Source organism: Pinus tabuliformis, chromosome 4_2 (assembly GCF_031772625.1).
Source record: "Pinus tabuliformis cultivar Carrire ecotype Pingquan chromosome 4_2, CPIR1, whole genome shotgun sequence".
Lineage (NCBI taxonomy): Eukaryota > Viridiplantae > Streptophyta > Pinopsida > Pinales > Pinaceae > Pinus > Pinus tabuliformis.
The window spans coordinates 1,069,418,856-1,069,443,315 of NC_142304.1; the positions used below are offsets into that span (position 1 = coordinate 1,069,418,856).

The 24,460-nt window shown below is 38.3% G+C and overlaps 1 pseudogene; it reads left to right on the plus strand.

Moving 5' to 3' along the window:
- The window catches only part of LOC149173334 (cysteine proteinase mucunain-like), a 51,419-nt pseudogene that overhangs the window by 13,130 nt on the left and 13,829 nt on the right, over positions 1-24,460 (plus strand).

Consider the following 24,460-nt stretch of genomic DNA (forward strand, 5'->3'; position numbering starts at 1 on the left):
ATTCAGAAAATCGTTCAGGCAACAAAGTCCCCAACTCATTGATTCATTCGCACGGCCGGAAACCGAAATAGCAACAACACAATCAGTTTGAAAGAAATATGAGTTGTATTAAGTATACACGCCGTGAAGACACTCCTCCAGAAGAACACTTTCAAAAATATCTTCTAGTTTGTCAGAAAGAGGTGCCAGCTCTTGTTATTTCTAATTTTCAAGCTCGAACAAAAGGAAAGGACAACCAGCCGACTCTTTCAGGGTGAACAGCGCATCGCTTACAACACTAAGGAGCAGATACAGAAATGGTTAGAAATTAGATTCAGTTTTTAGAAATAAATTTGTTTTAGTAAAAGGGCGGTCATTTGAAGCCGTTCCCTAAATTTGTGTAATTAAAATTAGTCGGTTAGTAGTATTTAACCCTTCTCATTGCATTGGAGAAGGGTCCGGAAATTTGACAAAAAACTTGTCCTCAGAACATGCACTTTTGCACCCTCGGAGGGGGTTTTTGATGAATGGACGGATCAAGATTTATTTATGTTTGCATTTTAATACCTGCTACTGATGTTGCACTTATGTACTCTTAGTAGGCATTAGAAGTAAGTAGAAATAGATCGTTATTGCTTAAGGTTTGTGAGTATAAAATCAGTCATAAATTGTACTTTTTATCTCTTGATGAGTTTCTGCTTGCATTCTTAGAGTAATATGCAGCTGATGTTGTTTATATGTTAATGTATGAATGTGTGGACTACCATTTGGAACTTTTGTACGGTGGAGTCATTGATTTGTGCTTAACACATGAATAACTGATTATGTGATATGTTGCTCACAACTGTTTTGCTTAACTTTTTATGCAGGATGGTTCATCTTAATTGATTTATATTCTTATAATAGTTGAATAATCTCTATTACTAGTTATTATATGAAATCTTTCTAGATCGCATAATGGAAAAAGTTCTACCCCGGGTTAGCGTAGATTAGATGTGTTGTTTTTTGTTAGATTAAAGTAGTATAAAATTAGTTCAGAGTTTAGAATTAAATTAGCTTAGAAATAATTCCAGATTTTCCATTATCAGATTCTACACACACACACATCACCAAACTCTACACACACACACCCCTTAGATTGGGAAGCTGGTCCCATTATCCCCAGTCGAACCCGCTACACCAAACGGGCACGGAGCCGCCAACCAGGTTCCCGACCGGGTGGGTATCCCCCTTGTTGTTGACCCGATTTTAGGGCCCTCAACAGTGTCCTAGTAAGCTAATCACAGATAATGCAGCGGCATTCAAGTCAAAGAGAATGGTTGAATTTAGTTATAAGTACAATATCAGCTTGGGGCATTCGACCGCCTACCATCCGCAAGGCAATGGGTTGGCGGAATCTTCAAATAAGTCCTTGGTAAATATCGTTAAAAAGTTGCTAGAAATCAATAAAAAGGGCTGGCACAAGAAATTAGTGAATGCACTGTGAGCTGATAGGGTAAGTCAGAAAAATTCTATTGGCATGTCTCCTTTCAAGTTGGTGTATGGGACGGACATGGTTTTTCCTACTTCGCTTGCTATTCAGGTAGTCAAATTGCTTCAAGAAGCTGGTAGTGAGGAAGATCCCTTGCAGAGACGGATTAATCAGATGATTCATTTACAGCAGACATGGGAGGAAGTATTTCAAAATACTTTCAAGTTGCAGGAGTGCATAAAGAAGATTTATGATAGGAAGGCAAAAACAGATAAGTTTCAGCTGGATGAAGTGGTTTTCAAATAGGATGCCCGAAATGAAGATAAAGGAAAGCACGACAAATTTGAAAATTTATGGAAGGGTCCTTATAAGATTGCAGCATATCGTGGTCAAAACGCTTTTCTTCTCAAGGAAATGAATGGAGATGATTGTCCTGGAGGGCCGATCAATGGTCAGTTGCTAAAGCGATACCATTTCTGAGTGTTTTCTGCTCATTTCATCATCATTGTATATATTGTTTTACTTCTATTCTATTGCATGTGTGTACTGACCTCTCATCTTCAGTCTGGGGCCCTCAGCGAAGGCTATAATTCTAGAGATGAAGGTTAGCTGGTTTGAGGTTTGTCGAGTCATTTTTATCAGTCCTTTCAGTTTTAAAAATCGAGTCAGTTTAGGTTAGAGTTGTATTCATTTTTTAGTCAAATCTGCAGTCAATAAATGTGTCAAAGTTTTGAGTTAAATGTTGAAATAATGACTCCATCGCCCAATGGATGAAAAACACTGGTCTTCTCTCCCATAGATCTGCCATTCTTGGCGTCTCCAAGGAGCCACCATCCCCATTGGAGCCAATGTGATTCTTCATCATAGTTAATTCATGAGCAGTCCCTGATTTGAAACTATGTTAAACATCAGTTGCAAGCTTTAATTCCATAAAAGGAATGTGTATTCCTGTATGAGTGATTGGATTGCAATTTAGCATTGATGCAACCTTATTCTTACGTGAACCAGTAATTAATTCATTTAGACTTGGGATTCATATATGATGTTTAACCTCTATTTCGTCATGCTCCTGCAAGATAGATTAGGATAGCTAGAACTAGATTAGAGTAGTTAGAAGTAATGTAGATAGGATTTAATACATAGAGGTTAGCTATTTTATTTTGTTGATTTAATTGAAGTCTTCCTCCCCGAAGAAATCTATCAACGCATTTAACAGTTAATAAGGAATTTAGACTTCTGTGATTCCATAACATTGTTTAGATAATCTTCGGCAAAATCACATAACCAATCTTTTGTCGATGCGTTTTGAACCAACCAGTGTGGTTCATCGTCAGGACAAGTTGAAGAACAGATCCAGCTTAGCCTGTTTAAATAGCTAGAGCAGAGACACCAACGGTTACCTGGCCAAAGGTTGACTTAAGGAGCAAGGTCAAATTTAGTTATAATAGGTAAGAAATAAATAAATATATCAATGATAAAATTATAATATAATAATAAATAAATCAAAAATAAATAAATATATATAAATTTAGTTAAATTAGGTGTGAGATAATTAAACAAATATATAAATATATAAATAAAGAAATAATCAATTATTTATTTATTAAATAAATATATAAATATATAAAAAAAATATAATAATTTATATTTATTTATTTAAATAAATAAAAATATAAATAATAATAATTTATATTTATTTATTTATTAAATAAAAATAAATCTAAAAATATAAATTAATAAGTATAATAGCAAAGGTAAATTATTTACTTAATTTATAAATATAAAATCATATATAAATATATAAGTTTAGTTATATTAGGTGTGAGATAACTAAATATATAGATATATAAATAAAATAATAAATTATTTATTTATTAAATAAATATATAAATAATAAATCAAAAATGAATAAATATATATAAATTTAGTTAAATTAGGTGTGAGATAACTAAATATAGATATATAAATAAAATAATAAATTATTTATTTATTAATATATAAATAATAAAGATATATTTGTTTATTTATTAAATAAATAAATAAATATAAAATTATAGCAAAAGTAAATTATTTACTTAATTTATATAAATGGTATTATTAGTGAGGTAAATAAATATAAATTCAAATATAACTATATAAATTTAGTTATATTAGGTGTAAGATAATTAAGCAAAAGATAGTTATATTAGATAAATAATCAGTGTTTATTCAATATTCCAATAAAATTATTAAAGTTAATTCTGTCATTAGGTAATAAACACTTGCGCTAATTTTATGTATGACAATAATAACTTGGAGGAAGTGTATTCTTACAAGTACCTAGGAATTGATATCCATCACAAGCTCAACTGGAACCATAGCATTGAGAAAAGGATCAATGGGGGATGGAAAGCTTATTTTGGTCTTGAAAATAATTGTAAAACTGCAAACCTCGTAATGTGGAATAAAAAGAAGTTCCTCTTTGAAACTTTAGTCATTCCTGTTATCTTATATGGCTGTGAAGTTTGGGGCTGCAACATCTCCAGAGAATCATGGAGAAAGATTGAGCAAATCCAGAAGCGCTTTATAATTTATAACCTGAAAATTAAAAGTAATACACCCTATCCTATTCTCCTTATAGAAGCAGGTCTTTCTCCTATTGAGAGCCTGGCTATGCTCAGGTTTCTGGTGTACAAGCACAAGCTGAATAACATAGACAATCATAGACTTCCTAAGCTAGCTTTAAATTCCAGCCAAAACCACCTAAGACTTAACCGAGGATGGCATAAGGACACAAGAGCCTGGTTAAACTATTGGGAGATCAATGACAATGATGCTCTGCAAAACATAAATAACATTAAAGATATTGTTACTTCTAAGTTCAAAGAAAAATTGTGGTGTGAGAAAGATTTAGCGTCTAAAAGAAAATTAAGTTATTATAAGAGGGTCATCAACCCCACCCTTGAAGATCAAAAGTATCTCTCTATTTTAACTAGCTCAAAGAAGAAAATTAATATAGCAAAGATTAGAACGAATTCTCATGAGCTCCATAGTGAAACTGGCCGTTGGGTAGTCCCTAAAACGCCATGGATAGAAAGGATCTGCCATATTTGTGAGAATAGGAGCATCGAGGATGAAAACCACTTCCTCTTAGAGTGCCCTGCATACAACCACATTAGATCTCAATTTCACAACCTTTGTCACAATACTGACCTTCCTAGCCTTTTACAATGCCAAAACTATAGTGAACTCGGGAGGCTTCTTTCCAAGCTTTTTGAGCATAGGAATAAAATCTTAAATCAAAATAAATAATTTGTCTTTTTAGGTCCGATAGATCATTATTTGGTCTGAGTGGACATTAACCATCATCATCATCATCATTAATAAATAAATAATTTATTATTTTATTTATATATCTATATATTTAGTTATCTCACACCTAATATAACTAAACTTATATATTTATATATGATTTTATATTTATAAATTAAGTAAATAATTTACCTTTGCTATTATACTTATTAATTTATATTTTTAGATTTATTTTTATTTAATAAATAAATAAATATAAATATAAATTATTTTTATTTTTATTTATTTAAATAAATAAATATAAATTATTATATTTTTTTTATATATTTATATATTTATTTAATAAATAAATAATTTATTATTTATTTATTTATATATTTATATATTTATTTAATTATCTCACACCTAATTTAACTAAATTTATATATATTTATTTATTTTTGATTTATTTATTATTATATTATAATTTTATCATTGATATATTTATTTATTTCTTACCTATTATAACTAAATTTGACCTTGCTCCTTAAGTCAACCTTTGGCCAGGTAACCGTTGGTGTTTCTGCTCTAGCTATTTAAACAGGCTAAGCTGGATCTGTTCTTCAACTTGTCTTGACGATGAACCACACTGGTTGGTTCGAAACGCGTCGACAAAAGATTGGTTATGTGATTTTGCCGAAGATTATCTAAACAGCATTTAACAGTTTACGGGGTCACTTAAAACCTGTCGTAACTAGCCATTCCAAATGAAAGCAGGTCTAATTGGGGCTTGCAATCAGGTTAGTTCCCCATGTTGGCATAGCAGAAATTCACCATGTCAACAGGCTGTCGTCCAGGCTGTTCAACGCTTTCGGCACTACATTCTCTTACGCATGACTACTATGATTTCTGAATGTAACCCCATGACCTACATCCTTACTCATCAATTGTTGGGGGGCAAGTATTCTAAATGGGTTGTCATCCTGCAAGAATTCGATTTCGTATTCATTACTGCCAAATCTAAGAAGTCACTAGTTTTCGCCGAGTTGATTTGTACCCTTCCTTCTAAATCTCTCCCTACTTGTGCAGATGAACAACTTCCAAATGAGACACTTTTCCTAATCAGTACCCTCGATCCATGGTATGGCGATATCATCGTGTATCTCCAGAGATCCACATTCCGGTCTACATTGACTAAGGATGATTGCCGACAGATTCGTCATCATTCCCAACCCTATTGTATTATTGGCGATACTTTATACCGTGTCGGTGTCAATTTAGTTCTTCATCAATGCCTTACTCTCGAGGAGGCTGAAAGAGTTCTCAATGACTGCCACTCTGGGGCATGTGGTGTTCATATGTTTGGCTATGGTACTGCTCAAAAAATACTTTGCACTGGTTATTTCTGGCTATCCTTTTTTAAGGAGTGCATCCTTACTGTTCGCAAGTGCCACAAGTGCCAAATTTACCAATGCAAGATGCACACTCCACCCACTCACCTACACCTTTTCATTACCATTGGTCCTTTTTCAAAATGGGGCATCGATTCTATGAAATATAACCCTCGTTCGGCTGGGGGGCATGGCTATATTATTGTTGTTGTGGATTATTTCACCAAATGGACCGAAGCGATGCCTACATACTCTACAAAAAGTAAAAAGACAACTCAATTCCTTTTCAATCATGTTATTTCTAGGTTCAGCGTAGCTCAAGCCATTATCAGAGATAATGGCTCCCATTTCAGAGATTACATGATGGCTAAGCTGACATCCGCATTGGGTTTGCAGCACAATGGCTCAACCCCGTATTACCCTCAAGCCAATGGTCAATTTGAAGCTGTGAACAAGGTTTTGGTTACAATGCTTCAACATACTATTGGGATGCACAATTCAAATTGGCATCTCATGCTCTTTTCAGCTTTGTGGGCTTACCAAACTTTGACCAAAGACGCAATTGTTTTCACACCATTCCAGCTAGTCTATGGTCTGGAAGCAACATTTTCAATTGAATGCAAGATTCCTTCACTCAAGCTAGTTTTCGAACTTCTCCCGGAAACATCACCTTAGGAAAAACACCTCTTATATTTAGAATGACTGGATGAGACTCATCGTCTTGCTGCTTTGGTTATCGAAGCACAAAAGAAACAATTCAAGTCCCATTTCAATCAGTCAGTCTCCCCTTGTGCATTCTATGAGGGTGATTTGGTTTTACTATATGACCAAGCTAATGATAAGCTGGGGACAGGCAAGTTCAAGCCCATGTGGCATGGGCCCTACATTGCGAAACTTGTTTTGCAAAAGGGGGCCTATGAACTTATTGATTACGAAGGAAATTCTCTGGATAAGCCTCGGAACGGGCTTTACCTCAAGAATTACTATGCTTAGGTCATCTTGCATGGTTACTTATGTACATTAGTGTGTCATTCATTTTTGTGCAGTGTGGTTTGGTGTGTTAGTTTTCAAATAGCTTTCCTGTTTACTATGATTTCCTTGCTTTGCATATTTTTGTGACTCCCCACATCGGTTTTACTGATGGTGCTTGTTGTGGTACCCGGACCCTATCATCCATGGCATGGGCTATTAATAACCCTAACGGTGAGCTGATTGACCTTCAAGGTATCTGTTTAGGTCGCACAACTAACAACATTGTTGAATTCAATGCGGTCATTGAACTGTTGTCAGAAGCCATTGCTCTTGACATTCGAGAGTTGGTTTTCAACCTAGATTCACAGCTTGTCGTCCTTCAACTCAACGGGCAATATTCCATCAGAAACCCTAAAATATTGAGAATGTATCTCCATATTCGTCTACTGTAAAGGCATTTTGATTACATTACATTTCATCATATTCCTAGATGCATGAATACATTGACAAATGCATTAGCTAATTATGTGTTGGAAAGACATTTACGAAACATGTGAAAAGATAAAACAAATCATTTGTACCATAGTCAACAAGAAATACAACATATATATATATATGGTGATAATGTTTGATATATCAAAACCCAAAATAACATCAACGGCTCGCAGGCCTCATATATCTGTGGCACATAGGCCTCAAAAAATGTAACTGCTGAACCTAGGAACTAATCAACATGGTGATCGTGGTAGCATGACATGGCTCGTGCAACACGAGTCAGCAATCGGTGTATCGATACGATACTCCCACCGTGTGCCTCTAGTACTAGCAAGGAATGTCTCCCACCCGATCATACTCTAGGATACCACGAGTCAACCCCTCAAGGTTCCTCACTATCTCTCCTCATTGTCACTCCCCTCCTGATAAGGAGCGACAACATCAATCGGGTGGGTGATGCACTTAGCTATTGGAGACATCCTAGCAGGACGCTCTGGTCCAACGACTGCATTCACAAAGCGAAATGTTATAAACACATATATATCAAAAACAATTAAAAATTTGAAAAATTGAAAAATTGATTTTTTACCTTCATCATCAAAATCCTCTCCATCTAGTAGCGGCATGTCCAGATCTCCACGGAAGTCGATTCCACTGTATGGCCAATCCTCCACGACAATCTTCTATCGTTGTAGCCATGAAAATAATGCAGGTCTATACGACATGTGCTGACCCCCAGTGATCCTGGGCATCAAACGACTCCAGTGGGCCATCCACAAGTCGCGTGGCATGGGAGGATCTACCTCAGACAACTGGTACTGGAACAGTGGCACCCATTCCAAGAAAAAGGTCACTTATACGGATCCAAAGCAAAATTGCTTGAGATTCCCTGCCTTAGCTTTGGTCAGCTGGCATTTTATGTTGATCTTAATGGCCTCTGCCTAGTTGAAGATCGTTGGTGCTATGCAGTCAATGACATAAAGGAATTTTGACTCTGTGTTGATAGTCAACAGTAGCACTCTCATTGTCAGATTCTAAATGGTGGAAATCTCAATCTTGCCACTCTTGTATTTGAGAGCTTTAGGGCAATATTCATCCAAAAACATGGATATGCTTGCCCCAATTAGTCATGACCCATATAAGTTGACTGGTTCCCCTCTTTGGGACATTCCTCTGATGAAATATATGTCTGAAGTTTCTAACTCCATCTCCTGGTCACCATTGACGAATATCTCCCAATTTATGTCCCAGAGACTAATCAGGTACTGAAGCAACTCAGGTTGGGCCCGCAACCTTGGTGTGAGAAATAATTTGAGCCCACATGCCCTCAAAGCTTCCAGGAAACTTGGATCATTCAGTCCCTAGGTGTCCACATCCTCATGCTCTTGTTCTTTCTAGTCTACCATTTTTGGTGATTCTTTCCTGCAAAAGCCGTAGATTTAAGTCAATAATCATTTTTGACCCATTAATTTCAAATTTCAACGGTGCTTTTAAAGGGAAATAGGTTTGTTCCCTATTCACGGCACTAGCGTGCTTGTTTTAAAAACAATTGCACCAACGATGCGATAGGCTGTGTTAATTACCCTCGTCCAACACGATTCCATGACCAAAAGTATCGTCGATCAAGGGCGAAAAACTTTTAATAAATCCTCCCTCAAAAATCCCAAAAATGGTTAAAAACATGAATAAATGGTATGAAAATGAAGCTTAAGGATTTGGCTCTTACCTGTAACTGGTGTCTCAACGAAAACCTCCTGGATCTCCCACAATATGTCTAAGGACTCTGGACACCACATATCTCCACAATGGTATGATATTGTCGACTTTGGGCCTAAGCCCTCATGGATTTGTTTTTGGGCCTTACCCCAAAAGGCCTCATACCAATGAAGATATTTGTCCATCCTTATATACCCATGATCCTCCCCACTTCTAGTCAATGTGGGACTTTGGTCGTATACCCAACAATCCTCCCCTCGAACAAAGGGCCATTGAGCCTCCCCTCGAACGATTATCCATCCGTCCACTCTCTACCAACCAGGATTCTCCGATCCAATGCGTTGGAAGCACATGCCTTATATGGAACACCACCTGCCTCGAGAGCTTGCTATATCCCAGGTCAACTGTGAAGGTCTCACAGCCTTAAGGATCGGTTTACCCTTTGCCGTATGCAATGACGAGAGGTGGGGTCGAAACAAATAGGGATCCATAACTAATTATTCCCGCCCTAGGCCTTGTAGGTTCTCTTCACTGTGTTGGGACCAAAACACGTCCATGAAGAATCCAGAGCACACCACCTGTCTAACCGAGCTCATCCACGGATCCCATCGTGATATTACTGGGGCCCACCACCTTTGTTCGGCATTCTGAGGATTTATCCACTTGGCTAACTTTGAAACTTTGCTCTGATACCACTTGTAAGGACTCTGGACACCACATATCTCCACAATGGTATGATATTGTCCACTTTGGGCCTAAGCCCTCATGGATTTGTTTTTGGGCCTTACCCCAAAAGGCCTCATACTAATGAAGATATTTGTCCATCCTTATATACCCATGATCCTCCCCACTTCTAGTCAATGTGGGACTTTGGTCGTATACCCAACAATATGCTCCAGAACAATTAGGGCAAAAGTGAGTAAAAAGTCTTTCACAACAAGGTAAAATAGTAAATGGTAAAAAATATTTACCTTTCCTCCTTTTTGTTCAGTTTTTCATGAAATATTAGGTTTTTGTAAATATTTTGACCTATTTTGCGTCAAGAATTGGATAATTCACTTTATCTCTTTTGCGTAGCGACAAGTGATGGATGTTCGACAATGATGTCGAGTCACGTTTCAGGTATTTTATCAACTTGTTAAACTCATATGAAAATATTGTCAAGTCATGTTTCAGGTCTTTTCTCGACTCGTTAAACTCATATGAAAATATTGCCAAGTATTTTTCCCTTTTGACTTGAAAAAGAGAATAAAATGGAGGGTCCGCTTTCAAGCTCTTTTCCGACGCTTTAAAAGAAAAAGGATAACTGAGCCCTTGTTGTTTCGAACTTGTTAATGGATGCAAAACATCGTGCACCCAATATAAGTTTACCGCTTTCTCGGTCTGGGATCAACAATTTACGAAAAAGGTACTCCTTGACTGAAATGGTCAAGCAGTTCTCTCAAGTATCGTTTTGTACCTTTTCGAGCTCGAGAGACACAAATGTACAAAAAGGGACCATGTGGAGTTTTCTTTTCCGTGTCCTTTTCAAACTCTCTAAACATGAAAAAGATAATGAGTTACACATTTGTCGGACTCGTTAAAATATTAAACGACATTGGATTTGTCACCATGATGAACATGAGCTTCTCCTTCCTAGGGCTCGTTAAACTTACTAGGTCAAATTCGTCTGAAGGATGAACTTACGGTGCAAGCATATGTTATCCCCTTCAAGCTTTTGATTAAAAAATAATTGGGGTACCTGCCAAAAATGGTGGGGGGGAAATTTGGAAATCTAATCAATTGTGTTGGCAGCTCACTCTTGGACATGACACTTTCTACTTCGTGTCAGGTTGGGCCATTCATTTTTGCCTTCCATTTGATCTTTTCCACGTCATCATGACCATCGATCCTATGGATCCAAAAGCTGCCAAACTTCCAGTTGTGACGCCGATATGTTCAACAGTTGTCCTTCTGAAGTTACACTTACCTCTGATTCTCTGTATCATCCAAAATCATTTTGCATCCCTTTGTCTCATGTCGATGATGTGGGATACATTATGGCTCTCCTTCGACGCGGTTGCTTCCTGTCGACTTCAACTCATTATTTGAGAAGTTGACCGAGAGAATCCCTTCCAATACCTTAGAGCTTGCATGCCCTAATAGAAAGTTCTTCACACTTGACAACAAGTTCACATCATTGGCTTTCGATTGAGTGATTTCACAGGTGTTCGACTTTAGTTCCTATATTCACATTCCGTGGATTGGGATGATAGTTCCTTGAGGACCATTGTCATTATTGGTGTTTTTTCTCACGCTTGTTAACATTTTACATCATTGACTGGTAATTAAGCGACGTTCTAGCATGTTCGATGTCAACACATCTATTCACATGTTAGAATTTGTACTTTGATCGGGTCGTGTTGGAGCACAAGACCCTGGGCTCAGATTACAAAAGTCCAGGTTGCGAAGCGGTGTGACATGATTATGTTGATATGCATGTCTCTTTTCAGATGGATGGCTACAACCATACCATGAGTTATCATATGTGATCCTTCTCATTATTGGATGGATGTGACCATACCTTGGTTTCATTATGATCCTCTTTAACGGATGGCTACGCCCATGCCTGGGTCCGTTTACATGATCATTCTCTGGATGGCTACGTCCATACCACGATTCATGTATCATTTGATAGAGTTTTCAATTATGTATATGTATCTGTACTTGCTTGCAAGTTTCCCAACGATAGACTACGGTTCTCCGCACTGATTCACAAAGCATTTCATCCGTCGCTCTAGTTCGGCCTTCATGCTTTAGGGGGCATCTGTTACACAAAATTTTGTCACTATCCCTGTACTTCCCATTCCTTGATCTTAGAGGACCTCTACAATGAACCCTACATGCTTTCCCTTCATAAAGTAACTCCCTCTTCATGAGCAGAAGAATTCCCTTTTGCACCATGTCCTCAAAATCTTTGTTTTTTCCCAGTTTACAATACCGGCACTAATGGCCCTTGTTCTCCTCACACCAATATGCAGGGATTAACACTCTCCCTAACGCTGACTGGAGTGACTGAGCTTTGTTCTAGTCGTGCCAGTCCTCTTATGGAAAGTTTTTAAATAAAGAGTCGAAGCTTCCAGCTCTAGAAGCTTCATAACGAAAGTCTGGTAAATGGTTTGGCCAGATGGGGTTGAGGATGTCAGTTTGGGCTCCTTTACCCTATAATGATGGAACTAACTCAAGAGATAATACCTTCTCCTATTAGAAGAGGACCCATCTCCCATCCATTCATGCTATATAAACCTCAAATTTTCCCAAGCACATGCTAGTGTTAGTGTTGAAGTGTTAATGTTGGTGTGCTGGTGCTAATTAAGTGTGGAAGTTGTAGCTCTGTATTTGTGTGAGGGAGAAGTGTGAATTTTGTTTAGTGTGAATCCTTAAGGGAAGAACCTTAAAACTATCATTGTTCAGGCCATCATGGAATGCTAGCAGAAGTGTGTGGGAACCTGGTTTTGCCGGAGGAGAACAACAACGTCAAGACAATGGTTGTAATCTCTTCTTGACTCAATATATATGAAACTATCGATTGATTTCCTACATGATGTGTCATCTTACATGTTCATGGTTTAATGTTTCTTGACTTTTTAAATAGTTTGAATTGCAATTTGTCTATTATCATGGTTGTTGTTTGTTGTTGCTTACTTGTTTCAGGTGTTTGGAGAAGGAAACGAGAGATAGATGGAGTGAGAAAGTAAGGACACCATCAAATGGGATAAGCGTACTAAGAGGTAGGCCCTCTTAATTGGTTCTAACCTAAGGAAATATTCCATAGAATGTATCAGTTGTGGCTAGACAAATTATCAGGCTAGAGGAATTTTTTGTGTTCGCACTCATAATTTTACTTCACCGCACCTTCCGACCCCGAAGGTATGGCTTTCATTATGTAGTTGGCCATTTTTTTTCTTATCACAAACACTTGGGCATGTATTAGTGGGAGGATTTGGTGAAAGGAATGGGCATGGTCTATATTGTTGTCCCCTTATTGAACTTGGTGGTTAACCTTGTATCCTAGCCCCGTGGGATTTCCTTTATTGGCTACTAGCTTTAGGAGTGGCACTACAAGGGAAACCTCGATTTTGGGTGCATGTTCCTGCTTCCTGACATCACATACATCACTCCCCTTCAATCATTATAACCCATTTTAACATATTTCCCATATGGGTCCACATTTTTCCATTAGTTCCACAAGGAGTTATCGTCCCCCTCCCATTGTCCACACTTTGCGTCGAGCCTAGAACAATGCCTCGGAGGTTGATGCAACTAAAAAAAAGTTTAAAACATAATTTGGCCACTTACAACAGGAAATGTACCATAAAATCCAAAACATGGTCGAGACATAAAAATTTAATGCATTGGAAAAAGTCAAACATGAGCTCTACCCTTATCATGGCCATCACTATGGTTCCTTGAGCCCCTATATGAGCCCCACTACATCATTAAGGAACCCATGGTTGTCTTAACCCGTAGTGGGTGATGAACTACCCAAACTTAAGGGGGTGTTGACCACTACGTGTCAACGACCCATAGAAGTACACCCCCTCTTTTTTGCAAAACAGATAGAGCTTGATCGACATGTCCATGATGTTCAACTATCATCATCAGCCTGATCATGATGTTATATTGCAAACCCTTTCTGCATGTGTAAATTGTAAATAATCTCAGAAGATCCGTGTCGTGTATGTAATTGCCTAGCTAAACCTAATTTTATGGTGACAATCTACATTCTGAGAGGTTTTTTGTCTTACCAATCCATTCTCGGAGGGTCGGCAGAGTTTTCCTTCACCCTTATCCCAAAGCCAGAGTGGATTTTGTCATTGGGATCTTAGGGGAGTCCTAGTGTTCTAGATCAAGTCTATGTAAAAGTGATTGTTGGAATCATGGTACAGGTGTTGTCCTTGAGGGCAACTCACTCAGATGAAAAATCACTATACAACAGGTTGACAACACAAAGTTACAAATGAGACTACACAGAGTGAAGAAAGAGAGGTATACACAAGTTCACCATTGACCAAGCCATGTATACATGCAGGTTCGCTGTATACAAGTCGCTTATACATACACACGCATGTTCACAAAAGGAAAAGCGCGTATACCTTGGAAAACTAAGTTTTTGGTCCAAAGTATTTGGTCCATGGTATTTTGATCCATGGTATTGGTCCAAGCTATCTGGTTCGAGGTATTGACCCTAGGTATTTGGTCCAAGGTATTGGTTCTAAGTGGTTTTGGTCCATGGTATTGATAAAGGCCTACAAATTATAAAAGGAGGAGAAGATCATTAGGCCAAGGTGTGCAAGTATCGAATATCTGATGAAGTGTGAGATCTAGTATGCAGGTTATTGGGTTATGGTGCATAGCTGGATCTGAACCAAGGATGAACCTTAGCGTTTGATGAAGGATAAGATCTAATGATGTATCGAGATCTTTGTTGGCATTATGATTCAAGTGTTGTCCTTGATGGCAAATCTCATTCAGGTGATAAATCAAGAAGGACGCAGGAAATATGTTCAGCAAGTGCGTCCCCGCAGGTAGACCATGCAGAACTCGCGTCCAGGGACGCAGGCCAGCCGTTCAGGAGGTGCGTCCGCCCAGTGCACACATTTCAAGGCAGAGAAAAGCACGTGGGGGTTTCTTGTGTGGTATCTAGCCGACGGTTTTGTGTTTCTATGGTGTCGGCTCGTGGTATTGTTCCATTTGGGGAGAAGCTTGCCTATATAAAGCAAAGGAGTTCATTTGGATTTAGCATCATCTTGGTTGAATATCTCTTGGTGAGATCTAGTCCAGATCTATAAAGGCGAATCTTCTAATGGACTATGATCTATATGGCGCATGATCAGATCTGTAGATCTGAGTGTTTGGGTTGAATATGAAGTCCTCTTATCTTCTATATCTGAAGGGACGCAGGTTCAGTGAAGAGAAAGTGCGCCGGGACGCAGGACAGTAAAGGCTCAGGTGCGTCTCTGAGGCAAAGGACGCGGCGCGACTGTGTTATTGGGTGCGTCTCTGAAGCGAAAGACGCGGCGCGTCAGTGGTTCTGGGTGCGTCGGTCGCAGAAAAGAAAAGAAGAACAGTGCGTCTGCACGCAAAACAGCAGAAGGTACACTGCGTCCAGTCGCAGGCCACAGAAAGAAAATATGCGTCCCTGTCTTAAGATGATCTGTTGACTGTATATTTTTGTTCATAAGGTGTTCTGGGTTGTTTCTGTAATTACTGATCTGATATCTGTAGTAAACTGTATCTGTTGTATACTTGTTGATCATTTGATTCTTCATGAAAAGAAGTAGGGGGTTGTAGCTCCCTTCCAGGAGAGACTGGAAAACGAGAGAGAGTTGTAGCTCTCTGCAGGTTGCAGCCTGCGTGCTGGTAAAGGACTGCACCAGTACAAAATCATTGTAAAAAGAATTTCTTGAAAGAAGATAGAGACATATTGCAGCAGGTGGTTTTCTCCCGCATTGGGTTTCCACCTTACATCTTGTGTTCTTTGGTGTGACTGTCTATTTTCTTTATTCATGCTCATTGTTTTATGATACTGATATGCAAGAATAATTCAAAAGATCAAATAAGGAAAGATTTGGTAAATTGCTAGATAATACTGATTCACCCCCCCTCTCAGTATTATTTCCAACAATTGGTATCAGAGCCAGGTCCTTCAGAAAAGCTTGATCGCTTGAAGGTAGATCGTTCATCATGAGCAACTACGAGAGAGAAGCATCAATCAGGCCACCCGTCTTCGATGGGACAAACTTCAATTATTGGAAGGTAAGAGTTACTGCATATCTTCAATCTCTTGGTACAGAAGTTTGGAACATTGTAGAATCAGGCTATGCCTTTCCTTCAGTTACTCCTACAGATCCAGCTGAGAAAAAGCAGTATGAAACAAATGCAAAAGCAGTGAGTACTCTATTAGGAAGTATATCCCAAACAGAGTTCATGAAGGTCATGCACTTCAAATCAGCAAAAGAGATATGGGACAAAATGATCACTAGCTATGAAGGAGATGAACAGGTAAAAGAAGCTAAACTTCAAACTCTCAGGATTCAATATGAGACTCTCAAGATGTATAATGATGAAAGTGTGGCTAATTATTTTCTTCGGGTAGATGAGATTGTTAATTGTATGAAAAATTTGGGTGAAGAAATAAAAGAGACTATAGTAGTTCAAAAGATTCTAAGATCTTTATCCCCCAAGTTTGAATCTAAAGTATCTGCAGTAGAAGAAAAGGAAAATCTCCGTGTTCTCACTATGTCTCAGCTGCATGGAATTCTAACTGCTTATGAAATGAGAAAGGGAGGTCCATCAGACAGAAGGGAAGCTGCTTTTAAAGCATCAGGCAAAGAAGATCACTATGAAGCAAGTCATGTTCCAGAAGAAGAGGAAGAAGAATCAAATTTCGTCAGAAATCTTCAAAGGGGTTCTGGAAGGTTCAGAGGTAAGCTACCTTTCAAATGCTTTTCTTGTGGAAGAGTAGGTCATTATGCTACAAAATGCTCTTATAAGGATAAAGGAAAGGAACCAGTTAGATGGAACAAGAAACAGAGTGCAAATAAGAAAAGCTACTACACCCATGAAGATAGTGATGGCTTATCAAACAGTGATGAAGATGAACAAGGTAACAAATATAGATTGTTAATGGCTTTTGAAGATGATGATTATGAGGATGCTGTAGATGTGGATAACCTTTATGATGAAATTACTAGACTCAAGAGATGTATAGAAGAAAAGAACATGATTATTGATACTCTACAATTTCAAATTGATGAAAAGGAAAAACATCTTGAAAAATTAGAAGGTGAAATTGTTGGTCTCAGAAAAGAAATTGAGAAAACAAAAACTATTAATCTCAAGTTTGTCAAAGGATCTGAAACTTTGAATGAGATTATTAGTGTGCAGCGGTCTCCTCTAAATAAGACAGGTCTGGGCTATAATGGAGAAACTTCTCAAGCATCCACTTCAAAAAGTTATCTTGATGCAGCAAGAAGAAATGAGCAAGAGCACAAGGAAGATCATCAGGTAAAGCAGGGACAAACGGCAAACAGAAACTATCAGGGGCAATCCAGCTTAAGGGTGAACAAAAGCCACAACCAGCCACAGGTAAAATCTTCCCAATTTGGTTCAAGAATAGATGAAAATAGAAATTACAATCAGTTGGCTGGTAGATTCAATAATCGCAGAAGCTTCTTCAATGGACAATGCTTTTCTTGCCATAACTTTGGTCACAAAGCAGCTCAATGTGTTGCGTATAAAACAATCATGACAAGGGAAGCTCAAAAACAAAGAAGTATGACAGGGATTACTAAAAGGACCTATAACAACTTTTCAGCTCTTGAAAATGAAGTTGAATGTTCTATTTGCAATAATTTTGGACATGAAGACTTTGAATGCAGAAGCAGGTTTCCAGAAAGAAAGGTACAAGAACAGAAAAAGGAACAAGCCTCAGGCACCAAAACATGGAAAATAAAGGAACCTCAAACAGAAAGATGTGGGATAGCATTCTATGCAGAAGGACAAGAAAATCTATGGTACATTGACAGTGGATGTTCGAAGCATATGACAGGTGATAAAGAAAAACTTGAATCTTATTCTAATTTAGAAAAGGGAAAGAAAGTCTCTTTTGGAAATGATACCCCTGCAACTATAAAAGGAAAAGGTATTGCTCCTTTAAAAGAAGATGTTAAGGCTGGAAATGTTTTGTTTGTTGATGGACTAAAGCATAATCTACTAAGTGTAAGCCAGATGTGTGATCAAAGAACCGAGGTTATATTCAGATCAAATGGATGTGTTGTTCGTGATCTTGATACAGGTAAAACAGTTCTCAAAGGAAAAAGAACTCCAAATAATCTATACATATTTGATGAAGGACAACAACAATGCTATCTAAGCAAGGATGAAGAGCACTGGTTATGGCATCGAAGGTTGGGACATCTAAGCTTCTCTCAAATAAGGAAAGCTTGCAAATACCAGGCAGTTCGCGATCTTCCAGATATCAAAATTCCTGACAACACCATATGCAGATCATGTCAGTTTGGAAAACAAACCAGAACTAACTTTCCAGAGAAAGAAGGATCAGCCAGCATGCCTCTTGAGCTAGTACATACAGATGTATGTGGACCATTCAGAAAAAGAACACCTAGAGGAGAGGAATACTTGATATTATTTATTGACGATTTCTCCAGGTTTGTTTGGTTAGGACTTATGAAGCACAAAGATGAAGCTTTCGAAAAATTCAAATCCTTCAAAGCTTTGGCTGAAAATGAATCAGGTCACAAAATTAAGTGCCTCAGATCCGACAGAGGTGGGGAATTTACTTCAAATGAATTTTTCGATTTCTGTGATGAACATGGGATAAGGAGAGAATTTTCTACAGCCAGAACTCCTCAGCAAAATGGAGTAGTTGAAAGAATGAACAGAACAATCCAGCAAATGGCTCGTGCTATGCTTGATGAATCAGGAACTCCTGCAACCTTCTGGGGTGAAGCTGCACATGCGGCAGTTATTATTCTCAACAAGACAAATGTCCGAGTGAACAGCACTCAAACTCCTCATGAGCTCTGGAGTGGTAAAACTCCTTCGGTAAAGCACTTCAAAATCTTTGGGAGCAAATGCTATATCAAGAATACTGAGGAGCAGCTTGGCAAACTTGATCCTAGAGCAGATGAAGGAATTCTTCTTGGCTACTCTCCACATAGCAAAGCATACAAATGCTACAATAAAAGACTTGGCAGAATTGTTGACAGCATTGATGTAGTGGTTGATGAGAAGGGATACATTCCTAGGCAAATACATCGTGAAGACATTGAAGAAGATGAAAGCTACCCTCGAAGACAGGATGATGAAGAAGAAGAACCGCAAGAACAATATCAAGAAGGACCTCACGAAGAAGCAGAAGAAAGAACAAGAATAGAAGACAAGACTCCATCCAGATATGTTCAAAAGAACCATCCAGAATCTCAGATCATGGGACAAAAAGAAGCAGGTATACAAACTAGAAGAACAATTGCAGAAGCTTCAAGTTATTTGGCATTACTCTCCTCTACTGAACCACAAAATGTGAAAGAGGCATGCAAAGATGAATTTTGGGTGAAAGCAATGGATGAAGAACTTGAGCAAATCGAAAAGAACAACACTTGGGAGCTGGTTCCTAGACCAAAGGATAAGAATGTTATCGGAACAAAATGGGTCTTCAAAAATAAATTGAATGAAAATGGAGAAGTAATTAGAAATAAAGCCAGACTTGTTTGTAAAGGGTATGCGCAGCAAGAAGGAATAGACTTTGAAGAAACTTTTGCTCCTGTTGCAAGACTTGAGGCCATCCGAATGTTTCTTGCTCTCTCAAGTTGTCAGAACTTCAAAGTATTTCAAATGGATGTGAAATCAGCCTTTCTGAATGGAGATTTGGATGAAGAAGTGTACATTGAACAGCCAGATGGGTTCATTCTTGGAAATGATCCAAATCTTGTATGCCGATTGAAAAAGGCTCTCTATGGTCTCAAACAAGCTCCAAGGGCTTGGTACTACCGGTTGGACAAATATCTTCATCAACAAGGTTTTTCAAAAGGTTCAGCAGATAGCAATCTTTATATAAAAGTTGAAAATGACAAATTACTAATACTTGTTGTGTATGTAGATGACATTATTTTTGGCAGCAATGAAGAAGCTATGAGTCAAAGCTTTGCCTCGGTCATGCAGAAAGAATTTGAGATGTCCTTGCTAGGAGAACTGACATACTTCCTTGGTTTGCAAATCCAACAAAAGAAAGGAGGAATCCTTTTATCTCAAACCAAGTATCTCAAGCAGATTTTGAAGAAATATGGCATGGAAGATGCAAAACCAGTATGTACACCCATGGTCACAGGATGTAGTCTCAGTGCAAATGATGAATCTGCAGCAGTACATCAACCAACCTACAGATCTATGATTGGAAGTTTACTATATTTGACAGGTACCCGACCAGACATCATGCATGCAGTTGGAATAGTTGGAAGATTTCAGGCAAATCCAAAGGAGACTCATCTCCAAGCAGTGAAGAGAATTTTCAAATATCTTCAAGGGACTCAAAATTATGGCTTATGGTATCCTAGAGATACAGATCTCACTCTTCATGCTTATACAGATGCAGATTGGGCCGGAAGCGTGGATGACAGGAAAAGCACAAGTGGTGGTGCGTTCTTTATGGGTCCTAGACTGGTATCTTGGTTCAGCAAGAAACAGAGTTCAATTGCCTTGTCTACAGCTGAAGCGGAATATGTTGCTGCTGCATCTTGTTGCACTCAACTTCTTTGGATGATGCAGACTTTGCAGGATTATCAGATCACTTGTACTCCTCCTATTCCTATCTTATGTGACAACACAAGTGCAATCAGCATCTCAAAAAATCCAGTTATGCATTCAAAAACCAAGCACATACCAATCAAGTACCATTTTCTCCGGGAACAAGTACTTGAACAGAAGGTCAAGTTGGAGTATGTTCCTTCTAAGGAACAAGTTGCTGATATTTTCACCAAACCATTGCCTAGGGACACTTTTGAATACCTCAGGCAAAAGCTGGGGGTTGTTGATGCATCATCTTACTGTTGATCATCTTCCTATTGATGGTATAGGCTCAGGGGGAGCACATAATGCATTGTTGGCATTATGGAAAAGGAGATCTTGGAAAAAGCTGCAATATGTCTCTATCTCCTTCATGATGGATTTCTGGTAACAGATCTGGAGAAGCATGAGCATAGGGGGAGCATACCCTTTGCCCTTGATGTCAAAGGGGGAGAATGAATGATGAAGCTGAAGATTAGGTGGTTGCCATCAAGTCCAAAGGGGGAGATTGTTGGCATTATGATTCAAGTGTTGTCCTTGATGGCAAATCTCATTCAGGTGATAAATCAAGAAGGACGCAGGAAATATGTTCAGCAAGTGCGTCCCCGCAGGTAGACCATGCAGAACTCGCGTCCAGGGACGCAGGCCAGCCGTTCAGGAGGTGCGTCCGCCCAGTGCACACATTTCAAGGCAGAGAAAAGCACGTGGGGGTTTCTTGTGTGGTATCTAGCCGACGGTTTTGTGTTTCTATGGTGTCGGCTCGTGGTATTGTTCCATGTTTTGGGGAGAAGCTTGCCTATATAAAGCAAAGGAGTTCATTTGGATTTAGCATCATCTTGGTTGAATATCTCTTGGTGAGATCTAGTCCAGATCTATAAAGGCGAATCTTCTAATGGACTATGATCTATATGGCGCATGATCAGATCTGTAGATCTGAGTGTTTGGGTTGAATCTGAAGTCCTCTTATCTTCTATATCTGAAGGGACGCAGGTTCAGTGAAGAGAAAGTGCGCCGGGACGCAGGACAGTAAAGGCTCAGGTGCGTCTCTGAGGCAAAGGACGCGGCGCGACTGTGTTATTGGGTGCGTCTCTGAAGCGAAAGACGCGGCGCGTCAGTGGTTCTGGGTGCGTCGGTCGCAGAAAAGAAAAGAAGAACAGTGCGTCTGCACGCAGAACAGCAGAAGGTACACTGCGTCCAGTCGCAGGCCACAGAAAGAAAATATGCGTCCCTGTCTTAAGATGATCTGTTGACTGTATATTTTTGTTCATAAGGTGTTCTGGGTTGTTTCTGTAATTACTGATCTGATATCTGTAGTAAACTGTATCTGTTGTATACTTGTTGATCATTTGATTCTTCATGAAAAGAAGTAGGGGGTTGTAGCTCCCTTCCAGGAGAGACTGGAAAACGAGAGAGAGTTGTAGCTCTCTGTAGGTTGCAGCCTGCGTGCTGGTAAAGGACTGCACCAGTACAAAATCATTGTAAAAAGAATTTCTTGAAAGAAGATAGAGACATATTGCTGCAAGTGGTTTTCTCCCGCATTGGGTTTCCACCTTACATCTTGTGTTCTTTGGTGTGACTGTCTATTTTCTTTATTCATGCTCATTGTTTTATGATACTGATATGCAAGAATAATTCAAAAGATCAAATAAGGAAAGATTTGGTAAATTGCTAGATAATACTGATTCACCCCCCCTCTCAGTATTATTTCCAACAATCTTAAGGCTTGAAATGAATTATCTCTATGTGGTTTGATCATATATCTGAATAACTGACGCATGTTGTAATCTGTAAATATGATGATCTGGGTATGACTGAAGTCTGGAATAGTTGTAATGTTCAATTCATCATTTACAGATCTGTACGCAGGTTCACTTTAGAAAATGAGCATATACACACTGGTTCTGCATATCAAAGCAGTGTATACATTATAAATTTGATTTGCAGATCTGTACACTAGTTCACTTTGGTAAAAGCGTGTACACACACAGGTTCGACACATGGAAGTAGCATATACCTTATAAAGTATGTTTCAGTTGTTTCTATTTGTTGTTGTAGAGTTCTGGGTTCTGGTTTGGGTTCTGGCAACTGGTGATAGTATTCTAAATGATCAGATTGATGGGTTGTCAAAATGATTGATTGATTCGGTTGTGGATGGTTCAAAAGGTGATTGGTTATTTGAAAATTGAATTACATTTATGATGTTGTTGATGGATCCAGTCTGAAAATTTATGAAACATGGTCCCTAGAGGAAGAAAGAATGTCGTAGCCTTCTATAGGTCGACACCTACGTACTAGTAAACATATCAACTAGTACAAGAGCTAGGGGGTTGTAGCTCCCTTCCAATAGTAGCTGGAAAATGAGAGAAGGTTGCAGCCTTTTGTAGATAGAAGCCAGCGTACTGGTATAACTCTGCACCAGTGCAAAATTGTAAACACAATTTTCTTATTATTAAAAAAAGACAGAGACGACAACAACAGGTGGTATTCATTCACATTAGGTTTCCACCTTATATCTTGGTGTTCATGTCTGCTGCTTATGTGTGATGCTTTATTTTTCTTTTACTACACTGTCTAATGAATTCCTAACATACTGGTTAAAGTTCAATGCATGATAATTTGGGTAAATAAAAATATCTTTGCATATACGTTGGTTGCCTTAAGTATAGTTGCGTATACATGCTAGTTCACTTAGTTGAAGTAGTGTATACAAATCAGATTTTTAAAATTGAATTATTGATCTGATAATACTGATTGACCACTCCCCCCCAGCCCCCCTCTCAGTATTATTTCCAACAATTGGTATCGGAGCAGGTCCTTCTGAAGAAGCTTGATCTCTTGAAAGAAGATCCTTCATCATGAGTAATCATGAAAGTGGGGGATCCATCAGACTGCCAATTTTTGATGGGAGAAACTTTGTTTATTGGAAGATAAGAACCACTGCCTACCTTCAATCTCTTGGAACAGATGTCTGGGAAATCGTGGAAGGAGGATATACATTTCCATCAGCAATTCCTATAGACACGGCAGAAAAAAAGAAATATGAAACCAATGCCAAGGCTGTCAATACATTATTGGGAAATCTGTCACAATCAAAGTTTGTCAAAGTTATGCAACTCAAATAAGCCAAAGAAATATGGGACAAAATTGTTCTAAGCTACGAAGGAGACTCTCAGGTAAAACGTGCTAAACTGCAAACTCTCAGAATTCAATGTGAAACTCTTAAGATGCAAAATGATGAAAATATTGTCAGTTACTTCTTACGTATAGATGAGGTTGTTAATTGCATGAAAAATCTGGGTGAAGAGATAAAGGAGGTTACCTTAGTTGAGAAATTTTTAAGATCCTTGTCTGCTAAATTTGAATCAAAAGTATCTGCCATAGAAGAAAAACAGGATCTACAGACTATTACTATGACACAGCTTCACGAAATCTTAACTGCCTTTGAGATGAGAAAAGGAGGCCCATCATATATGAGAGAAGCCACATTTAAGGCTTCAACAAAACGAAAATAAGAAATCAATGAATCAGGACATATTTCAGAAGAATAAGATGAAGTAAAATCTGTCAAGAAGCTTCAACGGGGTTCCGGAAGATTTAGAGGTAAACTACCTTTCAAATGTTTTGTCTGTGGTAGATTCAGTCATTATTTTACCAAATGTCCTCATAAAGATAAATATGATAAAGGGAAGGAATCTGCAAAATGGAATAGAAAACAAAGTGTAAGTAAAAATAGCTACTATACTCATGAAGATAGTGATGGATTATCAAATAGTGATGAAGATGAAAATAGTAATGACTATAGACTTCTAATGGCTTATGA